This window comes from Abramis brama (genome assembly GCF_963993115.1).
Source record: "Abramis brama genome assembly, chromosome: 5".
NCBI lineage: Eukaryota > Metazoa > Chordata > Actinopteri > Cypriniformes > Leuciscidae > Abramis > Abramis brama.
In genome coordinates, this window is record NC_139967.1 from 14045148 (window position 1) to 14053664 (window position 8517).

Consider the following 8517-nt stretch of genomic DNA (forward strand, 5'->3'; position numbering starts at 1 on the left):
ACTGATATAAATATTTGTATATATTTTATATATACTGTTTTATAATATTTCATACTTTTTCATGATTTCTGTCATTAGCTTAAGTAAAATAAATTAATTAAAACTAAAGTTTCCAGTTATAACCAAACAGAGTATTATAGCATGCATATATATACAGTATATATATATGTATATATATTAACAAAGTTTTTAATGTTCACATTCACTGTGGAGCAAGTGGAAACTAATGGGATTTCAGGATAAAAATGAGAAATTTTCATTTAATACAAAAAAAACACACAAAAAAACATTTAATTTCCTCTCATCCCGAACACAGTGATGGACGTTTGCATGTCCCTTGCATCTTCAGTGATGTGTGTGAGATTTTGTGTACCTTTGTATCTCATCAAATATCTCTAGTAAAGATGTATGAATCTCTGTTACCATTACCGCAGAAAAAAAATCATCAAGATACATCTACACCAGGAAATAAAAAAGAAAAAAAGTTAAGGAGGTGGGTTGTTTCACTGTGGCCAGTATTTGTGAAGATTTAGAGAGAATCCTCTCTTTTACTATTTCACTTGGGAAATGCTGATGTACAAGCACTAACAAACCCAAATGCAAAAGACTCTTAAATATCCACTTGAACACGCTCATGTGCTAGCTTCAGATGGGGTCCTTTATTTTGTTTATTCTAACTCTATAATGAAGAAAAAAGGGAATGCTGGGTACTGCACGTGTCACAGTCCGTTAAGGGAGCAGTGATGTTACCAATCCTGCCATGGCCCAAGGCAAGAGAGACAGAGAGGAGGGGCATCAGCTGGACATTTATTTATAGACACAACATGCAATAAAAATTTCATTAGTGAAATAGGGTAATTTAAAAGAGTTTTTAATGTTGTGAAATTCATGTTCCAATTATTTATAATGATGAACTATTTATTGATTTTGAGTTCACAATTTGTGTTTGCTGATATTTATTTGTAAAGCGATTTTTAAATTCATTGCGAGTGGTTTACCCAGAAAAATGTAGAGTTTCCATGTTTTGTGAAGGTGTTTTCTGAAACTTGTTTGAATATGAGGCTGAAATAAAATGGTAATCCACAACCATGTATTTTGTGTTTAATCTAGAGCCTGTGTCTTGAAATGTACTTCATTCATATTTTGATGTTTTGAATGTGTATGTTTGCATGCATGACAACAGCAGTGTGTGTGTGTGGGGGACATTTTTGGCCCCCCATGAGGAAAACATCTTAAATCATCTTAAAAACATCTTAAGAAAACATTCTATAAATCATATTAAGTGATGTTTTTTCAACATGTAAAACTGCAGACATTTTCTGTGATGGGGAGATTTAGGGGTATGGTGAGGGTTGGGGAATAAAATATACAGCTTGTACAATATAAAAATCATTACGTCTATGGAAAGTTCCCATAAAACATGTAAACCCAACATGTGTGTGTTTCTGTGCCTTAGAGGTGTAGTTTCACACCTCATGTAAGAGTTCGAGCTGTTGCAGGGAAACAGAGAGAGATAGAGAGAGAGAGAATTTGTCTTCACAGGAATGACTGGAAGGTTTAGGAAAAACAGTTTATCATGTAAAGACCAGGGAATTTCTTGTGCATTTCAACAACAATTTCTACTTGGAGGAAAATAATTCAGCCCTTTTCTGTCTCCTTTACCAGTTTTTATGTCATTGGATTACATGGTTGACATTTGAAAGGCCTATTATTATTATTATTATAGGTTTTGCGAACAAACAACACTGCACTGTATTCAGAGAGCAATGTGTCTTTTTGCCATTTATAACTAAATTTCAGATCAAATTTGGAACATCTCAACACATTTTTAGGGATGTAAAGCAATGTTTAAGTACACAGAATATTAGAATATGAACTGAATAATATGCCTGCTATCATTAAATTCCCCAGCAGAACTGTTTAGGGTGGCAGATGTAAAATCTGAACTCAAATCAAGTCTTTGAAAAGCCTCTGACCCTGACTGGATTTCCTGGCTCAGCTAAGCACTTATTTACTGCTAATTAAGTGATCTGAGCTCATTTTCCCAATCCTAATGGCATCATCCAGCTCCTCCAGGAAACACGCCGCTGCCCCCAGTACACTCTGGCACACGCACACACTCCAATAAGGGCCCTTTTACCTCCCTGACATTAGCTTGTAATGCTATTAACCCGTTCATCGTTAAGATGCCCACTTAAGCAAAATGCGAAAGCGAAAGATACCCATTTAACGGAATTTATTGCGGAGTGGGAAGAGATCGAAAAGCGTACATCTTAATGTTAATGCAGAGTTGTTAGGAGTGCAGCTCACAACTAATGTATTCATGATTGTGTCTTCTTGTTCCTCATTTCCAGCTTTGACCTGAAGAATCTAATGTTGAATGTGTTGTATGTCAGCTGGTAGGCCTATAAATGTTTAAGAATGGGGGTATCATAATTATTTCCGATTTTTTTTAAAAGAAATTAATCGTTTTTTCAACAAGGATACATTAAATTGATCAAAAGTGACAGTAAATACATTGATAATGTTTTAAAAGATTTCTCTTTCAAATAAATGCTGTTTTTTAAATCAACTTTCAACTTTCAACTGCTAATAAATCAACTAATAAACTTTCTAAATCATCATCATCATCATAGCAATAAATAATACATTCTAAAATATATTAAAATAGAAAAGTTATTTTAAATCGTAACAACATTTCACAATATTACTATTTGCTGTATTTTTCATCAAATAAATGCAGCCTTGGTGAGCATAAGGGACTATGACAAAAACATCAAACGTTCTTACAGACCCCAACATTTTTAATGGTGGTGTAGAGCCTCATAATGAAGTTACTCATAATTCAATTCACATTTATTCAGTAAGTTTGATTAGGTTAAGTTGATGGCGGAGGAGAAGGAGGCACTGTGACTTAATTGAATTTAAAACAAGAATTTTCTTTAACCTTAGGATTATACAGTGAAAATATAGAAAAAAATTCTGAAGTTTTTAAAAGTATTTTTATTAAATAAAGTCTTAAATATTTAAAGATGATGTGTTATAGCATTAAAATATATGAACATAGCCTATATTTTTTTTACATTAATTCTTTATTTAAACTAAAATATTCCTCTAGATTTTTTAATACTGTTTTTCAGTATTTATGCCAATAAACCTGTGCTAAACTTGATAGAGAGGCAGAATGTAGTTAGCAGTTGTCAATAATCAGTAAATACCAGCAGCCAAGAGATTCAGAGTGGGTCAGTGCACCCATGTATCTGATGCTTAGTGGACCAGAAAACACTCATATGGAAGCCCCTCCTCCAACAGTTCATCCCAAGAAGACTGTTCCCTATGGAGACCTCATAATCCTCAAAGTCAAAGCCTGTAGCCAAACACAGACAGAAAAGACCTGAGCAGATCCTCAAAAACAATACATCGTTAATAGAGAGAGGTTTTTTTTCTGTAAATCAAAAACTAACACAAAAAGCTGTATGTACTCATTTTACCTGCTCAAATAATATCATTTCTGCAGTGCTTTACTGATAATGTATAGAATAATTTAGATTTTTAAGAAGTTAATAATTAAAATATTTAATCCTCCAAAGAATTGTCCATTTGACCATGTTTTTTTTCTCTTATTTTTTATATTTATTTTTATTTACTGATTACTGTGTTTGATTTATGTAATGATCATGAACGCACAAATGATTCCCAGGCAAACAAGAGTGAGTAAAAAGAGTTGGACTGACGCACAACACACTGTCGATGTGGGGGTGAATACCCCCCTAGCGCACCCCACCTCCGAATGTTCTGGGGCAGTGTGCTTCGGCAGCAAGGAGCCACTGTCACTCTCCATTAGCAAGAAAGCCCTAATCCCTCCCATGCAAAACTGCCATAATGATATCACTAACCACGAGTGGCACCGCCGGTCATGCAGTGTCTGCGTATGTGTGTGTATGTGAGCGAGACCTAATGTCCAAAGCTTGACCTTTCACAAACACTTGTTTCACTAATCTGAACCTTTTTTTTAAATGCCTTCCTACATCTTTTGTGTCTATTTGAATATGGTTTGAGCAAAATGAGATGTCTGGCCTCCTATATGACCTCAAAGAGAATATTGTTTTTGAATGTATATATAGGCGATGAAGAGTTCAGATGCAAAAGCCTCTAAGTGCCATCTGAAATTTGCTTCTAGAATGATCATTTTTATCAAGCTCGTATATGTAAGTTCAATAATTTCACTTAAATGGCAATGCAAATGAAATTACTTAACTTAAATATACAAGCTTTATAAAAATGATCATTTTTTGCATCTGAACTCTTCATACTCACTCACTTACTAGGTAAACCCTGCAGTCCCGGGAATCTAGGGTGGACCCCCTTTTGTCTTTGGAACTGCTTTAATTTTTGTGGCACATATTCAACAAGGTGTTGGGATTCCTCAGAGATTTTGGTCCATATTAACATGAAAGCATCACGCATTTGCTGGAGATTTGTCGGCTGCACATCCATGATGCAAATCTCTCGTTCCACCACATCACAAAGGTGCTCTAATGAATTGAGATCTGGTGACTGTGGAGGCCATTTGAGAATAGTGAACTCATTGTCATCTTCAAGAAACCAGTTTGAGATGATTTGAGCTTTGTCACATGGTGCGTTATCCTGCTGGAAGTAGCCATCAGAAAATGGGTAAACTGTGGTCATAAAGGGATGAACATGGTCTGCAACAATACTCATGATGACTGTGGCATTTAAACAATGCGTAATATACTAAGAGTCTAAGAGGTCTAAAGTGTACCAAGAAAATATCCCAGAAACCATTACACCACCACCAGCAGCCTGAACCATTGATACAAGGCAGGATGGATCCATGCTTTCATGTTATTTGCGCCAAATTCTGACCCTACCATCTGAATGACTTTCTAAATGTTTTTGAATAGTATTGTATCACAGTTTCCACAATATTAAGAAAAAAAAAGTTTCAACATTGATAATAATAATTTTTTTTTTAGCCCCAAATCAGCATATTAGAATGATTTCTGAAGGATCATGTGACACTATGACTGGAGTATTGATGCTAAAAAATTAACTTTGCCATCACAGGAATAAATTACATTTTTAAATATATTAAAACGTTTCAATTGCAATAGTATTTCAAGTGTTTCTACTTTATTTCTTATCAAATAAATGCAGCCACGGTGAGCATATGAGACTTCTTTAAAAAAAAAACATTTTTGAAATAACACGAGGGCCTGTAAATGATGACAGAATTCAAATTTTTGACTAAACTATCGCTTTAATTCAAGCACTGAATTACCTAGCTGTTCGGTCTTTATGAGCATATAGTCTCCCCCTCTCCTCTTTCTCCCTCTCTCACCCCAGTGTTCTTGTTCGATATTGTTTACTACCCATAAGCAAGTCTCTTTTTGCAACACTAAACGGTGCATTACAACTATCAAACAAACAAACAAATGCTCCCTGACCCCGGCTCAGCGGGACAGCTGTGGTGTCTCATCACTTAGCACAAATGCTAAGTGAGGGTAAACATCATCCTGAACATTGAGTGGCTCTCCTGCTCACTCACTCACCTCTGTTATGCTTTTGAATAATGAATTTCGCCTGCGCTTGTTCAGTGTTCGATCATGTGTGAACACAACAGAGAGACACACAGAAACCTGATGCCTCCTTAATTTACTGAACAGCATGCTGATATGTGGGGTTGTGTGATTTTTTCTTTCTGAGATTTGAGGTCAGGGATAGGGTCAAATAATGGGCTAAATATGGGATCCCTGGCTTGATGGAGGACTGTTCAAGGGACCCCACTGTTTAATGTCTTCCGAAAATAATTTTAGTTTAACTTGTTTTTTTGTTCTAAAGCTGAGAAACATAAGCCAAATAGAGTGAAATAAAGAAATGCCTGTTGTGAGGAAAAAATAGTTTCTTGTCTTTTCAGCATTTGGACATTTACATGGGTGTTAAAATCATTTCCTCTAATTCCACACTAAGACAACAGAAGCATTCGTGGCCTTAATGCATTAGGAGAGAAGGTGGCAGGAGACAGAAGCATGTTTATTAAAGATAAATGAAGGTCTGGACACACGCACGAAAACAAAAGGAATAAAAAAACACATAAAAACACTTAACGTATTTGAATTTATCTTATCAAGTCCATTAAGCATAGTAAAAAAGAGGGAATTTTCATGTTCTCGCATTGTTATTCCAGTGGAATTATTCATTAAATAGCGAAAAAATATATTAAATTCTAATGATGTAGACAAAAAAGTGCATTTTGGCACGCTTTGAACCAAAGAAGACATTTAACAGGCTTGTGTGTAAAAATTCCTCATAAATGTTTATAGCTTATACATTTGATAGCGCTTCAGTGCGTAGGGGGAGACCAGGGGCAATTGTAACACACTTAATTCCTCCAATCAGGAACAAGCTGACACTTAATCTGCACATGATCAGTAGGATTTTCTCTCTGCCTGTAGAAAAGGATCACGATCATTTCACCTCAGCAGAAGTTTTCAACATAATAGCCTACACAATTTTGAGTTATGAAAGTTACTTTTTAGTTGAACACTATTTTTTGTTATTGTATTTTTCTAAAGTTTAGATTACTTCAAATTTAAACTTACATACATTTTATGTAAAATTGAAAAAATTTTATAAAAAATGAAAATATGAACAACCTATGCTATTACCCAGCAAACATACCAGTGCGGGCCCACTGTGGGTAAGTGTGGGTTTTCTGTGGGACAGTGTGGGCAAAGGCAAATCCTTTGGGGCCCCATGTGGGCTTTCTGTGGGCAAGGTAACAGAAAACCCACACAGGCCCCCAGTGGGTTGTGGGGGCCCATAGCAGTTTTGCCCGTTTCGGCCCCCATGAGGATTTACTGTGGGTAACCCTCTATATATAGGTGTGGCTAGCTAGCATACAAGATTTTTATCATGGCTGCAATATTGGGGGCAAATGTAACATTGTGTTACAGTTGCCCCCGAGTCACATGGCCCAGTGGAAGCACCTTGTTTGTCTGTGTTGACATACTTTTCTGTTAGAAAATGAATATATTTATACAGTGGGTATAAATATTATATGACTTAGGCTATTTATCAATGTTACAATTACCCCCAAACCAGTGGCGTCATGCCCATTCAAAGTGAGGGGGCACGTGCCCCCTCAGATTTTTCCTCCCTGATAATTTTTTTGTCTCAACTTTATTCCTATTATGCTCCATAATATACCAGAGCCTATAACGACTCAAATGTATTCTTCTGGATGTGTAATAAATCGGTCAGCATCAGCCCGCCCCTTTTTCCTAATATGGTGTCTGTGTATATCAAATCTGCTGTGTATGTTCAAGCAACTCACTCGTCTCGCACGTTGAGCTGGCAATGTTTTACAGATGGTCTTGAAGTGGTAAGTGGGCAAAGCAACAAATCGGCATTGAATTAGTTATCGGATGATATTAAAAGGTAGTGGGATTATTTGTGGTTGACCTGGAAATTTTAACTTGATCAAAAAGTTATGGATTTGATATTAGCCATTTTCAAATAAACGGGGTAGTGCTAACCTTATTCAGCACTGAAATTTGTCAAACTTCTTTCAAAGTCCTTCATCACATATTAATATTAAAATAACTTAATTTCAGAACACCACAAAGTCAGACCTCAGCACCTTTATGTACCTTTAATGTAAGATCGTTCTTAGGTCACATACCAATTTAAAATCATAACATAAAAACTGCAATGGTACTGTTTTTAAAATCATGTGTAGTAGGCCTAAGTGTACAGTAAGTGTGTGTGTAAAAATGCTTTAATGAAGTAGACTTCAAAAGCTTTTGAATTTGAGCTTACAGTTCTTTCATCAACCTGTCTTTTACATAAACTTACAAAATAGATACTTTAACTTAGTCCTCAGATAGAGGAGGGTTGCTGCTAGCTCCGTTAAGGTATTTCTGTCCCTCCCAAACTGCATTGAAATGGTATGTTTAGCAGCCAGAATTTAAAAATTTTCAGGGGGAGAACCCCCCTGACCCCTCCTAACATGATCCATATCACCCGTCAGAAAACAATTGCAACGTCTCAGATTGTGCCCCCCCAGAATTTTGGCTTGCATGACGCCCCTGCCCCAAACACTGTTACAATCGCCCCCACCAAGGCGGAAACTGTAACACTCTGACTTCTTGCATTTAATTTAATATTATAGTCTTGTCCTTATTAGTGAAAATATATCAATTGTATTGTTAATTGGTGCACCTATATTTGTTTCTTGTATCAAAAGATGATTAGTGTATTTCAAGTATTCTGAGTTATAAAGGAAAATGTAAAAAATGGTAGAATTGTCCCTGGTCTCCCCATATTGAAGATGATTATGTACTGATCCATACACCAAAACCGTTGTAGGAGATCTATATGATGTACAGTTACCGTAGTGTTAATAAAATGATTCACTCAGCAACCGCAACATTATTCATAAAGACCACTCTATTATTATTCACACCAACGAAGTATTATCAACACCAATCTTCA